This window comes from Tamandua tetradactyla, chromosome 11 (genome assembly GCF_023851605.1).
Source record: "Tamandua tetradactyla isolate mTamTet1 chromosome 11, mTamTet1.pri, whole genome shotgun sequence".
Classification (NCBI taxonomy): Eukaryota; Metazoa; Chordata; class Mammalia; order Pilosa; family Myrmecophagidae; genus Tamandua; species Tamandua tetradactyla.
The window spans coordinates 52,778,071-52,799,454 of NC_135337.1; the positions used below are offsets into that span (position 1 = coordinate 52,778,071).

At 34.6% G+C, this 21,384-nt stretch overlaps 1 long non-coding RNA gene and 1 pseudogene across 4 annotated transcripts in view; one reads left to right on the forward strand and one right to left on the reverse strand.

Annotated features, from left to right (window-relative positions):
• LOC143649520 (uncharacterized) overlaps positions 1 to 20,413 on the reverse strand; it is a 71,214-nt gene extending 50,801 nt beyond the window's left edge. For all 4 annotated transcript variants that reach the window (XR_013159081.1, XR_013159084.1, XR_013159082.1 and 1 more), the window contains exons 1-2: positions 20,043 to 20,413; positions 154 to 237 (exon numbers count right to left, since the gene is read on the reverse strand). This is a non-coding gene — a long non-coding RNA (uncharacterized LOC143649520). The remainder of the gene's footprint in view (positions 1 to 153; positions 238 to 20,042) is intronic.
• LOC143650951 (nucleophosmin pseudogene) lies at positions 14,865 to 15,701 on the forward strand (annotated as a pseudogene).
• Positions 20,414 to 21,384: the final 971 nt, after the last annotated feature.

A 21,384-nucleotide genomic window follows, 5' to 3' on the forward strand; every position in this document is an offset into this window, starting at 1 on the left:
AAATTGGTGTCTCTTTATATCGTAATACAAACTGAATATTTTTAAATGTTAGTTATTCTAAAATAGCTTTCAAGCCGCTAATAGTAAAATGTAATATTATAATGGAAAAAGCATAAATTCTTGGTTAATTGTGTGGCTCTATAGATAGATTACCTGGGTTTCAATCTGGCTTTACCATTTCACAGCTGTGTGAGAGAAGGCACATTTCTTAAACATTCTGTTCTTCAGTTTCTTTATCTGTGAAATGAAACAATGCTGTAATTTTCTAAAAACATTGTTATGGAGATTGTCAGTTAATACTTTTGATGTGCTTAAAAACTACTGGTGTGCAAATATTGTTTTCAATAAAATATATGGCATTATATCACATTACTAAACAATGTGTGTCTGTAACACCTTTAATTTTATATTAATCTACTTCCAACTTTCTTTTCTCTTTTACAAGTATACATAATGCTGCAATGAGTATTTTTCTATCTATTCTGCAAAACCTTATTTATTTCCTTAGGACAAATTCCCAAGAGTGAAATTTTAATCAAAGTGTGCACCTTTTAAAGGCAATACATAAAACCAAATTATCTTCTAGAAGCATTAACTTAATGCATTACTATAACATTTATGGAGGTTACTCTGAGTCTTTACCACACTGATGCCTGCACGTGTGTGAGTGTGAATCAGATATATTCTGGGCAGTATAAATGTCCATTGTAATGCCTGTCAATTTGATATGCCTTAAATACAAACAAAATGATTCTCATTGTTTACACTAGTGCATTTTAAGCTTCTGAGAGCACAGTTCTCCATTGCTGAATGCATACACTATGAAAAAAAAATCTATTTCACACTTTCATGAACCTAAAGATAATAATAATGTTAATCCTTAAAATACCTAGGGTAAAAAATAGTCTATGGAGGAGAATGTTTTTTTCTAATCAATTATTAAGAAGGCGGGTTATCAATAAATACTTGAAAGGTCCTCAAATGTATTTGCAGAATATATTCACTTCATCTGAACAGTCTGTAATTTTCAGTCTTAGAATTTAGTTTTAAAGTATCCCATCTTTAAAGTACTCTAAAGAACCCAGGAGAAGCAAAATCAAATTCTCTTTGGATGGAATTATCTTCAACCCAAGACCTCAAGAGTTCCAACAGATAAATCTTGAAGAAACATGACTCCCAGTTAAAACAAGAACTCTCTCTCTCTCTCTTTCTCCCCACAAGTACAAGACACCAGAGTCTGACTAAATGTGTAGCAGCTGTTCTGACTCTCAACTCTCCCAGAAATGCTAGAAGTATGACCCTGATGTCCTGCTTTTTCCCAGCTCTCAGGAATGATTGAATTTAGATGAATGTGAAATGTGAACTTGTCTGGGCTATAGCAAGCAGATTATACCTGCTCATCAAAGTAGTTTAATATGACAATATTGGTGAGAAATGGAGCAGACAGCATGCCTGAGAGAAACAGTCCACATTTACATCAACCTCAACTGTCCCAGCTGACTTTGTCCCCCTGCATTAGGCAGGCCTGGAAGGTGTGCCTGAAATTTTGTGAGATCTCCAAATACAGCTTGGCTGTGCTGAATTATCTATATTATATTTTTTAAAACATACTTAACTGTAATCACACAAAACAGTGTTTTGTGAGTCCTTCTCTTTCTTTTTTCTAATTGAGATATGATTTACATGTAATCATGCACACAAGTATTAAGTACAAAGCTCCATGAATTTTTAAAATAATATAAACCTGTGATCTCAATCACCAATTCAAGATACAGAATATTTCACATCCTTAAAAGGTTATACCTTGCCTTTCCCAATCAATACCTAGCTGTCACATAAATAATCACAATGTTTTTCTTCTATTACCTTCTCTTTTATTAACTTCTCTTAACTTCGTATAAGTGAACTTCATACCATATGTGTTCTTTACGGTGTTTGACTTTTTTCCAATAAACACAATCTTTTTAAAAATGCATCCATGTTATAAGATATATCAAGAGCTTGTTTTAATTTTGTTATTGTTTTTGTTGCTTTTTGTTTTGTTTTGCTGATTTTTATTTTCATTTTTTGTGGATTAGAATATATGCAACATAAATGTATGATTAGAGACATTTAGTGCATCCACAATGCTGTGCAGTCATCACCACTATCCACTTCTAGAACATTTTCATCGCCCACAGGGTAACCTGTAATTCGTTAATAATTCATTCCTAATTTGCCCATCACCCTAGCCCTTGGCAACCACTAATCTGCATTCTGTCTCTATGGATTTACCCACTCAGGACATTTCATATAAGTGGAATAAAAAATATATGGTCTTTTATGTCTGGCTTCTTTCACTTAACATATATTTAAGGTTCATTATGACTGAATAATATTCCAAGTTTTGTTTAGTCATTCATCAGTTGATGGGCACTAGGTTGTTTCCCCTTTAGCTATTGTGAATAGTGCTACTACAAACACTGCTTTACAAGTTTTTGTTTGAACACCGATTTTCAATTCTTTCAGGTGAACTTAAAAGTGGGCTTGTTGACAGCAGGGGTAAATAATAGAGGGAGCGACAAGAGTTAAGGGGAGGTTTAGATTTCCTATTTGGTGAGGATGTGTTTTTGTTATCTTTCTCTTGGGAACAATGAAATTATCTAAAATTGAGAGTGTTGATGGTCTGTGGACTTTGGGCATTAAACATGATGCCTAATGAATGCAGGAGCTGAAGGATGCAGTGACTGAGAAGTAGATTGGGGAACGATGATGTGTGCATATGATTGAATATTGTGCTGCTACAAAAAAACAGGAACAAAGTTGTGAGGCATGCAATAATGTACATGAATCTGTGGGACATTCAGTGTGGCAAAATAAGCCAGAAATGAAAGAACAATTATTGTATGGACTCCTTTAGAATTATGCTTCTACAAGGATCTAGACTATAAGCTCTTATAGCAGACACATTTACTCCAAAGGGGTAATTATTATTTCTGGATTTTGAGAGGCTGTTTTATATGTTGATAAGCTGGTATTCAGAGATAAAAATGAAGCCAATCAATTTGAGGTTAAAGTAATTCAGAACACAGGGGTAAGGAAGGCATTGTCTATATTTTAGAACTGAACCTACTCTTTGAGACCAAAGGAAGAAAGGTTTATTTTGTCCAGAACCTAAATTTCCTGAAGCACATAATCTAACTCAATCTGTCTGGATAGCTCTTTGAACAACTGACTCTCAGGGAGCCCAGAATAAGAATGAGGGCCTTTAATCCTGTATAGCTTAATGTAATGCCTGGATATACCCTAGAATATATTAAGAAGATAATCAAAAAGTATTGGCAAAGGCCCTTGAGGGATAGGAGAAAAAATATGAAACTATTAAACTTTACCATCAGGGAATTCCCCAATTCTGTGTCTGACATTAGGGACACCCAAACCAATAGACCAAGCCCCTTTTCTTGAGGCTTGATCTTGTGAAGCATATATATGAAGCAGAGAAGTTTAGACTACCTATAGGCATGCCTAAGAGTTACTTCTGGAGGACCTCTTTTGTTGCTCAACTGTGGTCTCAGTCTCTTTAAGTCCAACACTGCAAGTGAAATCTTTGCCCTCCCCCCTATGTGGGATATTACATCCAGGGGTGAAAGTCTCCCTGGTGACATGGGAGATGACTGCCAGAGACGTGTACGACCCTGGCACCATGGGATCAACAATTCCATTTTGACCAAAAGAGGGAAAAGAAGTGTAACTAATAAAGTATTAGTTGGTGGGAGAGTTCAAATAGAGTGGAGAGGCTACCTGGAGGTCACTCTTATGCAAGCTTCAATTGGACACTCCTACCTATCATAACTTTCCAAATCCCCACCAAAATCTTTCCAGCCAATCCTAAAGAAAACCTAGGGCAATATATAAGATTCTACAAAGGTTCCATGCACTGGGGGAACTTTCCAGTAACCTACAATTTCCAGATGGGTCCCTGGGCCAGACAAATCCTGAAACCTAGAGGGCCCAGCCTCTCTAGAACATCAGCTAGTTCCATCTCCCTACCTCATAATATTGACAGCCCCTTCTAATATGAAAAATTTAGAATGGCCATAGCCCAAATACCCTTAAAGAGTGGGGGCAGAGAGAACAAAAGCTGATGATGGAGTTATGCAGAGAAGGTAGGATTTAACAAATTAGTATGATTGCTGAGTCATTGTATTGATATTTCCTTTAGTCTCCAGGATCTTAGAGCAGCTAGAAGTAAAAACTTGAAATTGTGGAATTGTAACCCATCCAAACTTTGAAATCTGCTATAAACTAACTGTTGTGCTGTGCTTTGAATTGCTTTTAGAATACATGTCATTTTTCACAAAAAAGAAAAAAGTGATAAATATATATATTTATATAAATATATATATATTCCTTCTAGCCTCCAAAGTTCTGGAGCTCCAATATTCTGGAGCAGCTAAAAGGAAAAATCTGAGATGATGGTATGATGGTCCATGACAAACTCTGCACTGTACCTGCTTGTTGAAGAGTGCTTTGAAAACTATTGCTTTTTGCTTTCTTTCTTTTGTATGTACACTATATTACATAATAAAACATAATACTTCTGTTTATCTTATTGAGGAACCTTCAAACTGCTTTTAACAGTGCTGCACTGTTCTACATTCTCCCCAACATTGTACATAGGCTCCAATTTCTCAACATCTGTACCAACATTTTCATTCACTATTTTTTGTTTTTGTTTTGTTTTAATTATAGCCATCCTCATGTATGTGAAGCTGTATCTCATTGTGGTTTTGAATTGCATTTCCCTAATGGTTAATACAGTTCCCTAATGTTCAGCATCTTTTCATTACCTGCTTTCATTACCTGTTACCTATTTTGTGTATCTTTTTTGGAAAAGATTCTATTCAAGTTCTCTGTTCATTTAAAAAATTGCATTGTCTGGTTTTTTTTGCTGTTGTTAAATTTAAATGCTTTTATATATTCAGGATTCTAGACCCTTACCAAGTATATGATTTGGCAGTATGTTCTCCCATTCTATAGGTTGTCTTTTCACTTTCTTGAAAGTGTGCTTTTACACACAAAAGTGAGAAGAAATTTATTCAATTTTTCTTTTGATATATGTGCTTTTGGTGTCATATTTAAGAAACCATTGCCAAATCCAAGGTCACAAAATTCTAGTTCTTATTATATTTGGGCCTTTGATCTATTTTGAGTTAAATTTTTGCATATGATGTAAGTTAAGGTTCCAATTTCACTCTTTTGCAAATGGGCAAACACTTGTCCTAGCACCATTTGTTGAAAATATGATTCTTTCTCCTTTGAATAGCCTTAGCACTCATGTTGAAAATCAATTAACCATAAATGTATGTGTTTATTTATGGATTCTCAACAAACTGGTTTTCATATTTTGATCTCATACCCTGAAACTTTGCAGAATTTATTTTAATAAATAAATTATTCAGCTTTTTTTATATATTACTCTTGAGGATTTTCTATATAGAGGACCATATTATATATGTGAATAGAGAAAATTTTTCTTCTAATTTGAATAACTTTTACCTGTTTTTCCTTCCTTAGTCTCTTGGTTAGAACTTCCAATATAGTGTTGAACAACAGTGGTGAAAACAAGAATTCTTGTTTTGTTCCCAGTCTTAGGGAGAAAGCTTTCAGTATTTTACCACTAAGTATGATGTTACTGCCTTCATCATGTTGAGAATTCCTTTCTATTCATAGTTTACTGGTGCTTGGTTAATCATGAGTGGATGTTGAATTTTTTCAAATACTTTTTCTGCAACTTTCAAGATGATCCTGTGGTTTTCCCCCTTCGTTTGAAAATGTAGTGTATCACAGTGCTTGATTTTCTTATGCTGACACACCTGTGCATTCCTGAGATAAATGACACTTGGTCATTGAGAATAATCCTTTTAATATGCTATTGGCTTCAATTTACTAGTATTTTGTTGAGGATTTTTTCATCTATATCATTTAAATAGATGTCTATATCATTTTTATCTCTTAAATCTATTTCATTTGAAAGACTCTGCTGGGTGAATTAAACAGCAGGTTAAACTTAGCTAAAAATGTGACCAGAACACTAAAAAGTAGTTCTATTTAGAACAATAGAGACACAGATTGGGGAATATTAAATTAGTGGAAGTTTATGGTCAATAAAGAAAATTTGAGAACATTTAATGACATGGACTAAGTTGTGTCCTCCCAAAAGATATATTGAAATCTAATCAGCCCAAGGGGTCATGGCCACCACCCCAGAGTTTGGAGAAGGCAGTGTTGTCACTCCAGTGTTTGAAGAGGATAAGCCACCAACTCAACAGGCCCAGAGGACAGAGCCTCAAGCCTCAGAAGATGACTCTCAGGCCTTGAAATATAATTAAATTTTCTCTGCTATGTTTTGGACTTGCTTGATATCCGTGACCCTTTTTCTCCCTTGCAATGTCTCCATTTTAAAATAGAAATGTATATTCTATGCCTGTCTCAGCATTGTAATCACCAGATAACTTGTTTAATAGTTTTCACAGGTCCAGGTGGAGAAGAATTTTGCCCCAGGAGGAACAACACTCATAACTAATTTAGATGGGATTTTGAATGTAAGAAAATGAATGCTGGATGTTGAAGGAATGTTTTGAAGGATGTTGGGATGGGGTGGATGTTTTCTTGCTGTGGGAAGGTCATGGATTTTGGGAAATCAGAGGGTGGACTGTCATGAACTGAATTGCCTCTCCCCAAAGGATATGCTGAAATCTTAATCCCCAGTACTTCAGAATGTGAACTTATTTGGAAATGCTATCATTATAGAAGAAATTAGGCAAAGTGAAATGAAGTCATACAGGAGTTCAGTGGGGGTAGAACTTCATGTGACATCCTGAATGAGACAGAGAATACCAAGGATTGTCTGTACCACACCTGCAGAAGTGAGGAGAGAGGCACGGAACAGAATCTTCCCCACGGATGTCAAAGGGAGCAAGATCTTGCTGGCAACCTGATTTTGGAATTCTAGCCTCTAGTACTCTGAAACAATAATTTTTTTTAACCCACACAGTTGGTGGTGCTTTGTTACAGCAGCCCTGGGACACTAAGGTATCCAAGTGATTATTAGTCTTATTTCTAGAGGAAGAAGAAACTTGAATTTTGGAATGTCTATATTTGATGTGTATTAGCTTGGAAGTTTCCAAAATAAATAAGATATAGTTCACATATTCAGAACAGCAAAAAAAAAAAAAAAAAAAAAAAAAGCAAATAAAAACAAAACCACACACAAGCAGAATAGCAGAATAAGGAAGTGAACACATAAGACAGACAAAACAAAAATAAAATCATAGCATATCCAGGACAGGTTGACTATGTTAAATACGCCCAAAAGAAGGAGAAGGTGGAGAGAAGGAGAAGAAAGAACAACAGCAATAGCAGCTCCCTAATTACCTTGAAAGGAATTGGAACGGGAGCAGACCTCTGAATACTAAATACCAATATTGAAAATAAGGAGACAACGAAACAATATTTTATCAGCACGGTAATTATATAACTATATTCAATATTCAAGCAGTCATAACAGAACTCTATACATAGTAAAATATATTTTGAGGAAAATATAAAGATAGTTTTTATCACAAAATGCCTCTAATAGAAAGAAAATTTAACTGCATTGAAATGAAAAGCATCCAAATAAAAATGGTGAGCAAAGAGAATATAAATTATCCAGACATATTTAAGTGGACACTAAAAGTACAAAATAATAATAATGTGTTTTAGCTTAAAAATGAAACAGAATAAAAGTAAAAGGTCTGAAAAAAAGCACAAGTTAAGAGATTAATGATTCTCTTTACATTTTAGAAGAGGTAGATAATGATGGAAGTGAACAACCAATTAAAATAAAATTCTGTATAAGGAAGAAAATAGTAAGCACATCTGGATAAAAAAGAATCTGAAAGCAAATGGATGCTGAACAAAGTCAAAATATACTTTGGAAAAGACTGAGAAAAAAGAGGAAGATTAAGAATTAATCTAGCAAAAGATGCTTAAGAACTGTACACAAAAAAATTATGAATCTTTTCTAAGAGAAATTAAAGATGTAACTAAAGAGACATAACATGTTCATGAGTTGGAAGATTCAATTTCTTTTAATATGTGGGTTCTACCAAACTCAATCTATAAATTCAATGCAATCTCATGATCCCAGGTGGCATTTTATGAAACCCAGCTATTTTTTTTTCAAAAATTTATATGGAAATGCAAAGGTACTAGAATTACTTAAGCATTTTTAAGAACAAAGTTGAAAGATTCACTCCACCATATTTTAAGGCTTAAATAAATCTATAGTAATCAGGGGTTTTGAGTTGTTGAGAAAATACATCTATAGGTAAATGGAGCAGAATAGAATCCATAAATGCCCCCACTATATATGTATATAGTCAAGTGATCCGTAAAAATAAATGATGAAAGTATTCAATTTAAAAGGAAAGTATTTTCAACAACTTGTCCAAGGTCAACTGGATATCCATTTTGGTGAAAATGTTGTAAAAAAAAAAGTTCAAAATAGATAATATAAATAAATATAAAATTGAAAACAATAAAATTTTTAGAAAAGTAAAACATGAGGGGAAAGCTTTGTGACCTTGGGCAAAGCTTTCTTAGAGCACAAAAATTTAAATCATAAAATAAAAGCAATAACTTATCAAATGGACTTCATCAGTATGTGGGCTAGTTTGAAATTGTTATGTGCCCCAGAAAAGCTTTGTTCTTCTGATCGTGATTGAATATTTTAGGTTGGGACATTTTTATTACATTGTTTCTATGGAGATGTGACACCCAATTGTGGGTGTGATCTTTTGATTAGATGGAAATGTGACTCCACCCATTCAAGGTGGGTCTTGATTAGTTTACTGGAGACCTTAAAAGAGAGGACATCGACACAGATATTTGGAAATGCTTGGACTGCTGACACACCACAGGCTTGGAGAGCCATTAAAAACCAGAGCCCAGCAGAGATTGCCGTGTACCTTTTCATGAGATGCTGAGCAAGGACCCACAGTACCAAAGAGCCAGAACCTGGAGAGGGCCTGAGGAAGATAAGAGATGAAATTCAGAGTTGCCTCAGGGCCAAAATAGACACAGCTGACAGAGATGCTTGGACACAGACAGAAGCAGCTCAGAGGAACCCCCATTGAAAACAGAGGCTGAAAGCAGTGGAGCCCAGGAGCAAGGGACCAGCAGATATCAGCCACATCACTACTCGGCTGACAGAGGTGTTCAAAATGTCAGTGGAAATCCAGATATCATATTATTAATGCCTTAGTTTGGACATTTTTATGGCCTTAGAACTGTAAATTTGTAACTTAATAAATCCCCTTTATAAAAGCCAATCCATTTCTGGTATATTGCATTCCAATAGCTTTAGCAAATTAAAACACTATGAAACAGCTTTGTTATTTGAAAGACATCATTAGAGAAGTGAGAAAGCAAGTCACAGGCTGGGAAATATTTGCTATCATTTTTATCCAGAAAATATAAAGAATTCTTAAAGTTCAATAATGAGTCCAAACAACATGATCAAAATGAGTAAAAAAAAGGAAAATATATTTCACAAAAGAAGATAAAGAATATCAATAAACATATATAAATATTATCATTATTCATAAGGGAAGTACAAATTTAGGTCACAATGGAATTTGTATAGTTAAAATGAAAAAGATTGACATCACAGAATGCCGGTCCAAATGGTGAAGTAAGGAAAACTGTCAGGCATTGCTTCTGGGAATGTTAAGGGATGCAGCTACTTTGGAAAATAGTTTTTCAATTTCTTAAAAAGAAAAACATACATATAAGATGAACCAGCCATCTCATTCATAGGTATTTGTCCAAGAAAAATAAATGTACATATCCACACCAAAACCATAAAACTTCATAGCAGCTTCATATGTAATAGTAAAATGCAACCCAAATATCAATCAATAAGTGTATAGATGAACAAATTGCTATATAACCAAAGAAAGAAATGCTATTTAGCAATAAAGAAATTAATGAAATTAATCCTATTAAACTAATATATTTCAAACATTTTTTGTGCTGAGTGAACAAGCCAGAGGAAAAGAATGCATATCGCACAATCCAATTTATATAAAATTCTTGAAAAATACAAAACAGTTGTTACAGAAAGCAAATCAGTAATTGCTTATGCATGGAAGTCAGAGGGTTTATCATGTATTTGATGATAATTCCTTGAATATGTAGTCATCAAATTGTTCACTTTAAATATATGCATTTGATTATATGTTTATCATAACTCAATAAATTTTATTTAAAAATTTTCAGATTCTCATTCTATTCAGAGTAGCTCCTTTTGCTCCCCCACACCACACCTCTCAGACTAAATTCAGTCAGGGTATGGATCGGAAATCATAGGAATGCATTCTGTATGTTCACTTCCCTTTATCACATTATACTTCGTACTCCTTGATGCGGTGCGACTAATGGTTGCAGGAGGAGGAGGGATTAGGGGAAAGGAGGCAATAAGAATAAATCTTCATACCACAGTTAGTGGTCCTTCTATTTTTCTCTTTGCCAAATGCCCTCTGTAGTGGAAGAACCAAATGTTTGCTCTCTTCGGTGAATTTCTGTGAGTTCTTCAGACACTTCCTTCCATAGTATATAGGCACTTCATATAGAATCCATTCTTTGACAAAGGCCAGGGTTTTGCCCTTTTATGATTCTCCTCAATTCCTGATTTGGGAGATGAGTTTCTCTTACTCCCTCAGACAATTTCCATGGGTAAGGGATCTATCAAGATAGCTCCTACCATCTTTTGTATGTATGTGTGTGTGTGTGTTATTGTCATAGTCCACAGGAAACATTATTAATTACTCATTTTGATCACACTAAACACCAGATATGCAGGATACTCTCACTGTAAACTTTTATAAGTTACTATTCCCACCATTTAGCATTCATAAATCTTCAAATTCCTGAGGAATTTCACTATATATACGTATATACATATATATGTATATATATATATATACACACATATATATGTATATATATAAATGTACATACATATATATATATGTGTATATATATAAGCCAGCCCTGGAAAAGCAAAGTAAGGAATCTCCACAGGAACACAGGCTGAGGGCAATGGAGCCCAGGAGCAAGGCACCAGTGTGCCTTCCCAGTTGACAGAGGCATTCCTGACCCATTGAACTTTCTTGAATTAAATTATTACCTGGATGACTTAGTTTTGATATTTCCATAAGCTTAGAACTGTAAATTTGTGACTTATTAAATTCCCCTTTACAACCGTTTAAAAATGAACAGAGATAAACAAGTACTAACAATAATGTGGAGAAATAGATGAACCTATTTGCTGAAGGTTGGGAAACTGAGAGGTGCATCCCATTGGAGGGCAGCGTGGCAGCTCCACAGGAAGCTAGGGGTAGGGTTGCCATATGATCCTGAAAATTGTTACTTGGTATTTACCTGGAGGAACTGAGTATGGGGACTTGAATAGACATTTGCACCCTTATGTTTATGGTGGAAATATTTGTGATCCACACTGGATGGAGGTGGCCTTAGAGTACAATGACTGAGGAATGGAAAGAGTAACTATGGTGTATACATACAATGGACTACTGAATGGCTGCAAGAAGGAATGAAGTTGTGAGGCACGCAATTAGGTATGCACCTTAAGGACAGTATGTTGAACTAAATGTCAGTAACAAAAAAAAACAAATATTATCATGCCTCAATCATATGGACTAATTCTAATATAAAAACTCAGTGAACGGAAATTGAGAACATGGGTTATCAGTTTGAGGCCTATTATAAAGGGTCCTAGATTGTAAGCTCTTACAGCATTCATGTTTATTCAGGAGCTATAACTGTCATTTCTAAATTCTGAGATACTGAGACAGCTGATTGTTTATAATCTGGTCATTCCCAGAAACTTTGAATATTTATGACACCTGAGACTCAGAGTTTGAACTCTGAAGTTAAGAAAGTCAGCAGTACCCCATATAGGAACTCTTTAAAAAGTTGAACAAGGAACCAGACTTTATGAATGAAGCCAATCTGAATAAGACTGGGGTAGATCAGAATACAGGGTAAAGGATGATGTTGTCCATATTTTAAAACTTCAACTTCTGTGTGAGACCAAAGGGAGAGATATTAATTTGGTGCAAAATTGATATTTTGGGTAATGCGTTTCCTTATATAACTTGTATGGTCAATTTAGTTGAACACCATAAGTACATGAAATCCTGAAGAGGGTGTGAGATATTGTTGGTTTCTCTATTAGTGTGATGTCTGATATAGCCCAGAGTAATTTGGGCAGTGAATAAAGAAGCATATGTAAGATCCCCTTTGGGGACTTCCCCATTTGGAGAATTTCTGATAGTCTCACAAGCAGTGGGGACAACTAAATCAATAGGCTGAGCCCTAGATCTTGGGGTTCACCCCTATGAAACTTATTCCTGCAAAGGACAGGCTAAGCCTACTTAAAATCAGCCTGAAGGTCACCCACAGAGAACCTCTTTTGTTGCTCAAAAGTGGCCTCTATCTCTAAGCTAACTCAGCAGGTGAACTCATTGCCTTCCCCTCTACATGGGACATAACTCCCAAGGTTGTAAATCTCCCTGGCAACATGGGACAGAATTCGTGGGATGAGCCTGATCAGCATAAGGGATTGAGAACACCTTCTTGACCAAAAGGGGCAAGAGAAGAATAAGAAAAAGTAAGGTTTCAGTGGCCAAGAGATCTCAGAGCCAAGAGGTTATCCTGGAGGTTATTCTTATACATTATATAGATATCCCTTTTTAGTTTATGGTATATTGGAGTGGCTAGAGGGAAGTACCTAAAACCATTGAGCTGTGTTTCAGTAGCCTTGATTCTTGAAGACAACTGTATACAAAGTTAACTTTTACAATGTGGGATTATGAAAACTTCTGTGTCTGTTTCTCCTTTAATCCAGGGTAAGGACAGGTGAGTAAAATAATAGGGATAAAGAATAAATAATAACAGGAGGGATAGAGGGTAAAATAAATTGGGAAGATGGAAATACTAGTGGTCAATGAGAGGGAGAGATAAGGGGTTTGGTATGTATGAGTTTTTTTTTCTTATTTTCATTTTTATTTCCTTTTCTGGAGTGATGCAAATGTTCTAAAAATGCTCATGGTGATGAACATACACTATGTGATGATATTGTGAGCCACTGTTTGTACATCATGTATGGATTGTATGTTTGTGAAGAGTCATCAAAAAAATACTTATAAAAGTTGTACATATAAATTCAAATAAGATGATTTCTCCAAAATTTCCAGTATAAAGTGCAGTATATTAAAATGTGTCAAAACATTACCATAACAATGAGCACAAGAAGACATATGTTTGACAACTATTGTAATCACATGCCACATGTCGCATAAAATAGTGTAAGAATTCAATGTATATGCATTGGTTGAAGAAATTTTACCTTTAGGGAACTGCTTTTCAAAGCTTTTGTAATAAATGAAAAATTTGAAAGTGAAAGCTGAGCTATTTGACAAATAATTCTTATGATTACCTAATAAACTGATAAGAATGGTAAAAACACCAAGAAGTATACAGTTTTTTTAAGTACTATACTAAAACCTAGATACATAAAAGTTAATTCTTAGGGAGATCTAAAAATCAAGTTTAATTTTGAAGATAATCTACTGTTATTATTATGTGTGTATGTGTGTGTATTTTTTTTTTTTTTGACATGGGCAGGCTCCAGGAATCGAACCCGGGTCTCTGGCATAGCAAGCAAGAATTCTGCCACTGAGCCACCACTGTACCACTCCAATTATTATATAATTTTAATGGCATTTTTCATACAAAAATAACATGGCTTACTGTATTTCTTTCACTCATTCTCTTTCCAATACTGTCAATGTATTTAATTTCTATTCAGTGAGCATATTGGCCAACTTTCTGTCAAAGATCAAATTAATCCATTTTCAGATAAAAAAATGAAATGTTTTCCATTATCCTTAAAAGATTACAATCTAGGATAAGAGGCACAGAAGTGAACAAATAATAAAAATTTAGATGAAGAAATCAAGATTTAAAGATTTAAAGGAATTTGCCAAACGACAAGCAGCAAATAAGTAATTGGTGTAAATTCTGAATCTATGCCTTCCTGACACCAAATCATAGTCACTCTAGCGCCACAATGCCTCCCAAGGCTTACTATAATGTTGAGGACACAGTATGAAAATATGGAGATCATGATTACAAAAAATGATATAACATTTAAGTTTTCAATTGTACTAACATTTAGGAAATGGACTTAGCACAATCAGACAATTTATTTAGACATTTTAAAGAACAGATTTGTCTATTTTTCATTACAAAGATGTTCTATTTATTTTCCTAACATTAATATTTAAATAATACAAAGCCTAAAACTATATCATAGAGTGAAAAAAATTGTATACCTCCTACATAATATAATCATATATTAGCAAAATTAATCTCATCAGCGGTATCAAGCTTCTTGAGTCCACATTTATTTCTAAGCAAAAACTAAGACCTGCATGCTAATGATAGTAAGCAATAAATGTAGTTGTTCTCCTTGGCAACTCTTCTAATGACATTTAATAAAAATGCTTTGGGTTTCATATTTTCATCATACCCCAACTCCAAATTAAGAATTTTTGAAATTTACAAGCAGACTTAATGGCACAAATCTATATATCTACTGAGTTATTACTGAACTGTCAGAAGTATTTTTTGATCAAGAGGAAACTTAACCTTTTCCATGGTGTGCTTCTGTCCTGGACAACTGTTCTCTGGAACAGTGGTTGTCTATCTCTGTCCACCTTCTCTTCCACCTAAGTGTGTGCCACCACTCCATGGAACATACAATGGACATGGACATGAAGTCTAAGTCCCCAGAACTCTCTTTTTGGTTGTGAATTGAAGGCAGACAAAGAGTATTGCTTTCATGTGGATAATGATGAAGATGAGCACCAGTTATCCTTAAGAACAGTCAGGTTAGGGACTGGTGCGAAGGATGAATTGTGCATTGTTGAAGCAGAAGCAATGAACTATGAAGGCATTCCAATTAAAGTAACACTAGCAACTTTGAAAATGTCCATTCAGCCAATGTTTTCCCTTAGGGGCTTTGAAATAACACCACCTGTGGTCTTATGGCTGAAGTGTGGTACAGAACCTGCGCATTTTAGTGGAGTAAGATGCAGAGTCAGAAGATGAAACGGAGGATGATGTGAAATTCTTAAGTATATCTAGAAAGCAATCTGCCCGTGTAAGTGGTAGCAAGTTTCCATTGAAAAAAGTAAAACTTGCTGGTGATTAAGGTGATGATGATGAAGATGAAGATGATGATGAAAATGATGAGGAGGAAATAGAAGAAAACTCCATGAAGAAATCTATGCAAGATACTCCAGCCAAAAATGCAAAGAGGTCAAACCAGAATGGAAAAGACTCAAGGCCATCAATACCAAGATTGGAAGGTCAAGAATCCTTCAGAAAACAAGAAAAAACTCCTGAAACAAAAAAGGACCTAGTTCTGTAGAAGAGATTAAAGCAAAGATGCAAGCAAGTATAGAAAAAAGGTGGTTCTCTTCCCAAAATGGAAGCTAAATTCATCAATTGTATGACGAATTGTTTTCCAGATGACTGAACAGAAAGCAACTCAAAATCTCAGGCAATGGAGGAACTCTCCTTAAGAAGATAGTTTAAATAGTTTGTTCAAATTTCCCATTTTATTTCAGTTCTGTAACAGCTGATTTCAGGCTGTCCTTTTTATAACGCTGAGTGAGAACTTTCCCTACCATGTCTGATAAATGTTGTACAGGTTCCTTTGCCAAGAACATGTTGTCCAAAATGCCTGTTAAGTCTTTTTTTTTTTTTTTGCATGGACTGGCCCTGGTAATCGAATCCGGTCTCTGGCATAGCAGGCGAGAATTCTTTCACTGAGTCACCATTGTCCACCCATGTTTAGCTTTTAAAGATGGAACTCCACCCATCGTTTGGTTTTAAGTATGTATGGAGGTCATAATGGAAATGGTGGGGAGACAAAAAATATCCATGTGAAATAAATTCAGTGTTTTATTAAAGTAAAAAAAAAGGAATCTTAATGGAGGTAAAAGAAAACTGAACAACGCCATGCATGTCTAAACATTTGTAATATCCGACAAGCACCTAGAGTTAAAGCAAACACTTGTTTTCACACACAAAATTAGGAATGAAGTAAGGATTTAGATCATGTTTACAAAAAGGTTTTTACAGAAAAAGTACAGGCATTTCATTGACTCTTAAAGTTATTGGTCAGCATATTTGAAACAAAATGGAATGAATTAGGATGGGCAGTGGTTGCTCTGCAGGCAGAGTGAGTTCTCACCTGCCATGCCAGAGACCCAGATTTGATTCCTTGTGCCTGCCCATGCAAAAAAAAAAAAAGAATAAGTTAGGTTATCATTCAATTCTTAGTTTGACACTGTGGTTAAATGTGAAGGGAGACAAATGGAAACATTTGCAAATAATGAAATTTATTTTTAGGACATATTCTTTAAATTATCATTTTCACTTATAAATTGTGAATACCCAAATATGTATGTATCTTTTGGTTGAATTCTATCTTTCATTATTCTGCATGCCTAAGAGTTATAATTACATGGTGCTTGCACAACATGATCAGTAAATATGAGTTCTAAAGTAACATTCAACTTATTCTAGAGTTTCAACTTCATCGATACACAAAGTTTCCATGATATTGTGATACATGAAATTAATATTAATTTATATATTGTCTACTAGTTGTTACTTTCCCTCTGAAAATCATATTTGTTTTACTTTTTAAAATAAAAATCATAAGACATTTCAGTTTTGTTTCATTTTTTGTCTAGTAGTTATAAACATATTAGTGTGTCTATCTGCCAAGTGCAATTATCCTCCATCCTTTTTTAGGAGTTTCTTTCAGGCTTGAGATGAATGACACAAGACTGATTGGATTATGTCTTCCAGTTCCCCACTCCAGGCCTTTGTTTGTAAAGAAATCTGAAGAAAATATCTAGCCATTTGTCTTAGTTTGCCAGACTACTTTGACAAACGCCACACAATAGCTTGGCTTAAACTATAGGAATTCATTGGCTCGCCATTTCAGAAGCTAGATGGTTTGTTTCCTCCCAGCATCAGTAACATTAGGTTCCTTGGCTTTCTGATCAAGTAGCCACAGCTTCTCTTCCCCTTGTGGGTCTGTTTTCTTCGGCTTCTCCTTGTGGCACTCTCTCACTCTGCCTTCTGGATTCTTTCTCTTTATAAACCCTCTTTTACAATCCACATTAATACCCAATGTCATTCAGTTGGGCCAGAGCCTAATTTAAAATGACAGCTTCAAAGATCCTATTTACAATGGGTCTACACCTACAGGAATGTGGATTAAGATTACGAAAATGTCTAGTTTGGGTCACAAAATCATTCTACCACCAACTGCCCTCTGGACCCTAAAAGAACATGTTCTTCCCACATGCAAACTACGTTCACCCCATAGGTATAGTCTATGCTGGGCAAAATCCCTCTCAGTCTGTGGACCTAGAAAACAAGTTATTTTCTTCCAAACTACACTGGTTAGACAGGTATAAGTTAAACACACATTCTCATTCCAGAAGGGAACACAGGGTTATGGGTCCTGAGCCAGTTTGAAAGCCAACAGGACAAACTTCCTTACATCTTAAAGTCTCAGAGTCATCTGAGCAGTTGCCATAGGTCATGGATGAGCAGGGAGTAGGGAGTTGATCACAAAAGAGCAAAAATGAACTTATAGGTTGACATAAATGTTTTTGAAAAAGGTGAACTGAATAATATAATATTAAGGACTCTGTTTATCAAATAACATTATTAAGAGGATACATAAAATAATGAAAGGGAGAGATCACCACAAAGCCTATATCCTACAAAGGATGTATATTCAGAACACCTAAAGAACACAGCTCAGTAGTAAACAGGGACCAAGACTTGAACAGATAATTCAAAGCACTGGTTATCCAAATGGCCAATAAGCTCATTAATCATTAGGGAAATGCAAATTAAAACCATTTAAAAAAAAGTAATAGATAAATAAATGGATAAAATAAAATAGGTAAAATAAAAATGTATGGGAAATGTCTAGGGTCAGCAAAAATACGATGCTGGAACTCTCCTATGCAGGGGGAGTGAAGCATTTGGTAGAATCTACTAAAATTGAAATACATGTATATTCTCACAGCTCTACTTTCAGGTATATGTCTAGCATATAATCTACATGTGTATTCATCTTATGCTTATATATATGCTGACCAATGGGCATGCTTCAGAATGTTCATAACAGCACTTATATAACACTCTAAAACTGGAAACTGCCCAAAGGAGTATCAATGGTTAATTGTTTAAATAAATAGTATTCATTTACTAATGGAATCTTTTTTTTTTCTTTTTTTATATATTTTTATTGAGAAATCTTCACGCACACACATCCCATACATGGTATACAATCAGTGGTTTACACTATCATCACATAGTTGTATAGTCATCATCATGATCATTTTTTGAGCATTTGTGTCACTCCAGAAAAAGAAATAAAAAGAAAAAATCAAAAACTCATACATACCATACCCTTTACCCCTCTCTCACATAGCCAAGAGAATGAATTATCTATGACTATATGCAATAAAATGTTTGAATTCCCAAACATATTATTTACAGAAAAAGCAAGAACCAAATGAGTACATACTGTATGTTTCCCAATGTCTGCCTTTAATTTTTAACTTTTGTTTTAATTAAAAAAAAACTTACCTTTTTAGGAGATATGCTGGAATAGGACACAAAGTGTATTCCTGGAGGGCTAGCAATATTTTGTTTCCTGATCTGGTTGCTGTTTAAATAAATTTGTTCATTTTGTGTAAATTCATCAAGCTGGCTGATATGATTCTTAAGTATTTCTGCCTCTATGCCACATGTCAATTAAAAGTTTGAAAATATATAGATGTACTTATACACAAATAGATGTTTTCTGGCAACTTAACATTTTGCTAACCCTCAATATATTAATACATTTTTCTTCTTTCCCACAGAGTAGCACAGACTTACCTTGAGCTTGCTTTCTATCAAAAATCTCTTTGTAGTTTGCATACCTTGTCCCAAGTCCCTATTTAATCTAGAATTAACTATTTTGACTCTCTGAAAGTCCATTCTTTTAAGTTTGCTCCCTGTAATAAAGAGGAATGAAAGATCATTCCTTTCCCCTTTAGTCTTTAAGACTTTAATTATCAAGTTCACTCAGACTTAAGATTCTTTTAACTTGAATGTTTTATGTATGACTTTAGCTAATAACCTCATAAAGGACTGTATTCCACTATTTTCTAAGAAGGACAAAAGATTGCCACCTCACAAATAAGTTTTTTTGATAAAATTATATGTCTTTTACAGATTTATCTCAAGACAGTTCCCAGTTCGTTATGGTTTTCTTATGATAAGATAGCACTGCCTCTGTTTCTGTTCTATTCTTCCTATCAGAATACTGCTAAAACTTGTGGAAACTTCCCAATCCCTTCTCAAGTCTACCTATTAATTTTGTAAATAATGGAGAAATTAGCAATTTATCATATTGTATATTCTGAATATTTGCTAGGGATTTCATAACTGTGTTGCAGAGATTATTTTTTAATAGGTGAGATCATTTTCATTTATTTTTGTGATCAGGATACTGTAAACATAACTGAATTTAAAACATACACCAACAGTATTTGAAAATAACAATGAATATTACACAATCTTTAATTAAGAGTGTCCCATTTCAAACACAACTATGAATATGTGGAGGTGCTCTTATAGAGCTCATTTGTTTCCCTGTTTATGTCTGATGACCTATTTCACCTTTTACAATGTATCTCAGCAATGTTTCTTCCAAATATACCAACATTTCGTTCTAATGAACTGAAAATAGCTGCCCACTGTTGCTATAGCCATGAGTTCCCCATTTTAGCTGCATAAGGTTCACTGGACAGTTTGTTCAAAAACAGGGATCTCTTTACCTCATTCCTGGAGATGGCAGAATCTTTCTCTGACTTGCAAGGCAAAATTTGACACTTCTTGTTGGTGTTTATGTTGAATGTTGAAACAATGCTGTTGAAATTTTCCTTATTTTGTGTTTTCATCATTTATCTACGTGTTTCAGTTTCCAATCATAACTGCAAATACTAAAGGTTGGGAGAATAACCTTAAGTAAGTCACTCAACATAAGCTTCAGATTTAATCACATATGTATTGGTTCACTAAAAATAAATTTATTTTCTTGGTTATTTATCGAGCATGTTCTAGGAATTAGAGTAGGTGATGGGGGAAAACAAACCAAAAAACCTGTCATTGGGATGTACAATTACCACCTTATTACCTCTGCTGTTACTACTACTATCAGCAACAGCTAAAAATGCTACCAAAGCATAATAGCTAAAGCAACCTTTGTGACATCTTTAGTATATGAGCATTACTTCGCCTGCCCTGAGTATTTTAACCACCACAGCAACTTGTTGAGTAAGAACCTTAATCCCCTCCCTAACAGAAGAGAGAATTAAGGTTCAGAGTCATAACTAAAGTTCTCAATTTCACCCAGTTAATAATCTATCAGGGTATAATGAATGCAGCAAAATTAAATGCAGTAAGACTGCCAGAAAAGATTAGTCATATGAATAAAAGCTGAGGGGCTATTTATTGATTCTGTCTAACAGTGAGTGTGATACAAGTGGATCAAGAAAAACTTCACAAAGAAAGTGACCTTGTTATAAGAGCAATGAGTATTTTCTCGATGGAGAAGGGCCTGAGGGATGGAAGGGGTGAGAATATTGCAGGAAGAAAGGAAAACTTAAACCATGGCACTAAGGCAGAAACAAAGTTCATAGAACACTTGTGGAACATGATAAGAATAAAGCAACGGGTGAGTAGCCACATGTGTCTCGAAGAATCTAGAAAGAGTGGTTAAAATGAAATGATGAAGCAGGAGGTGATACAGTGGTTTCAATTCTCAAAAGAATTTCTTGGTTTAGGTTTTAGTTTATGACTAGTTTTAGGAGAAAATATCTATAACTCAATGGAGATTATAAATAAATAGATAAAATAAATTTTTTTTCCCACACAGTTAAGATTTGGGGGTCATGCTGTTCTCCATATTTACCAGAAAACAAAACTAAACAACAAAAAAAGACCTTTAATAAAGGCTTCTTATCTGATCAGTCTTGACTATCTCTGAACATAGTAATTCCAATACCTGGAACAGATGTGTTAAATGCATAACTAAATGAGGTGCTCATTTACACAGTGGAAAGGACTGTGGTTTTATCTGGATATATCATAGGTCGAACAACTGGCTATATGAGGAAA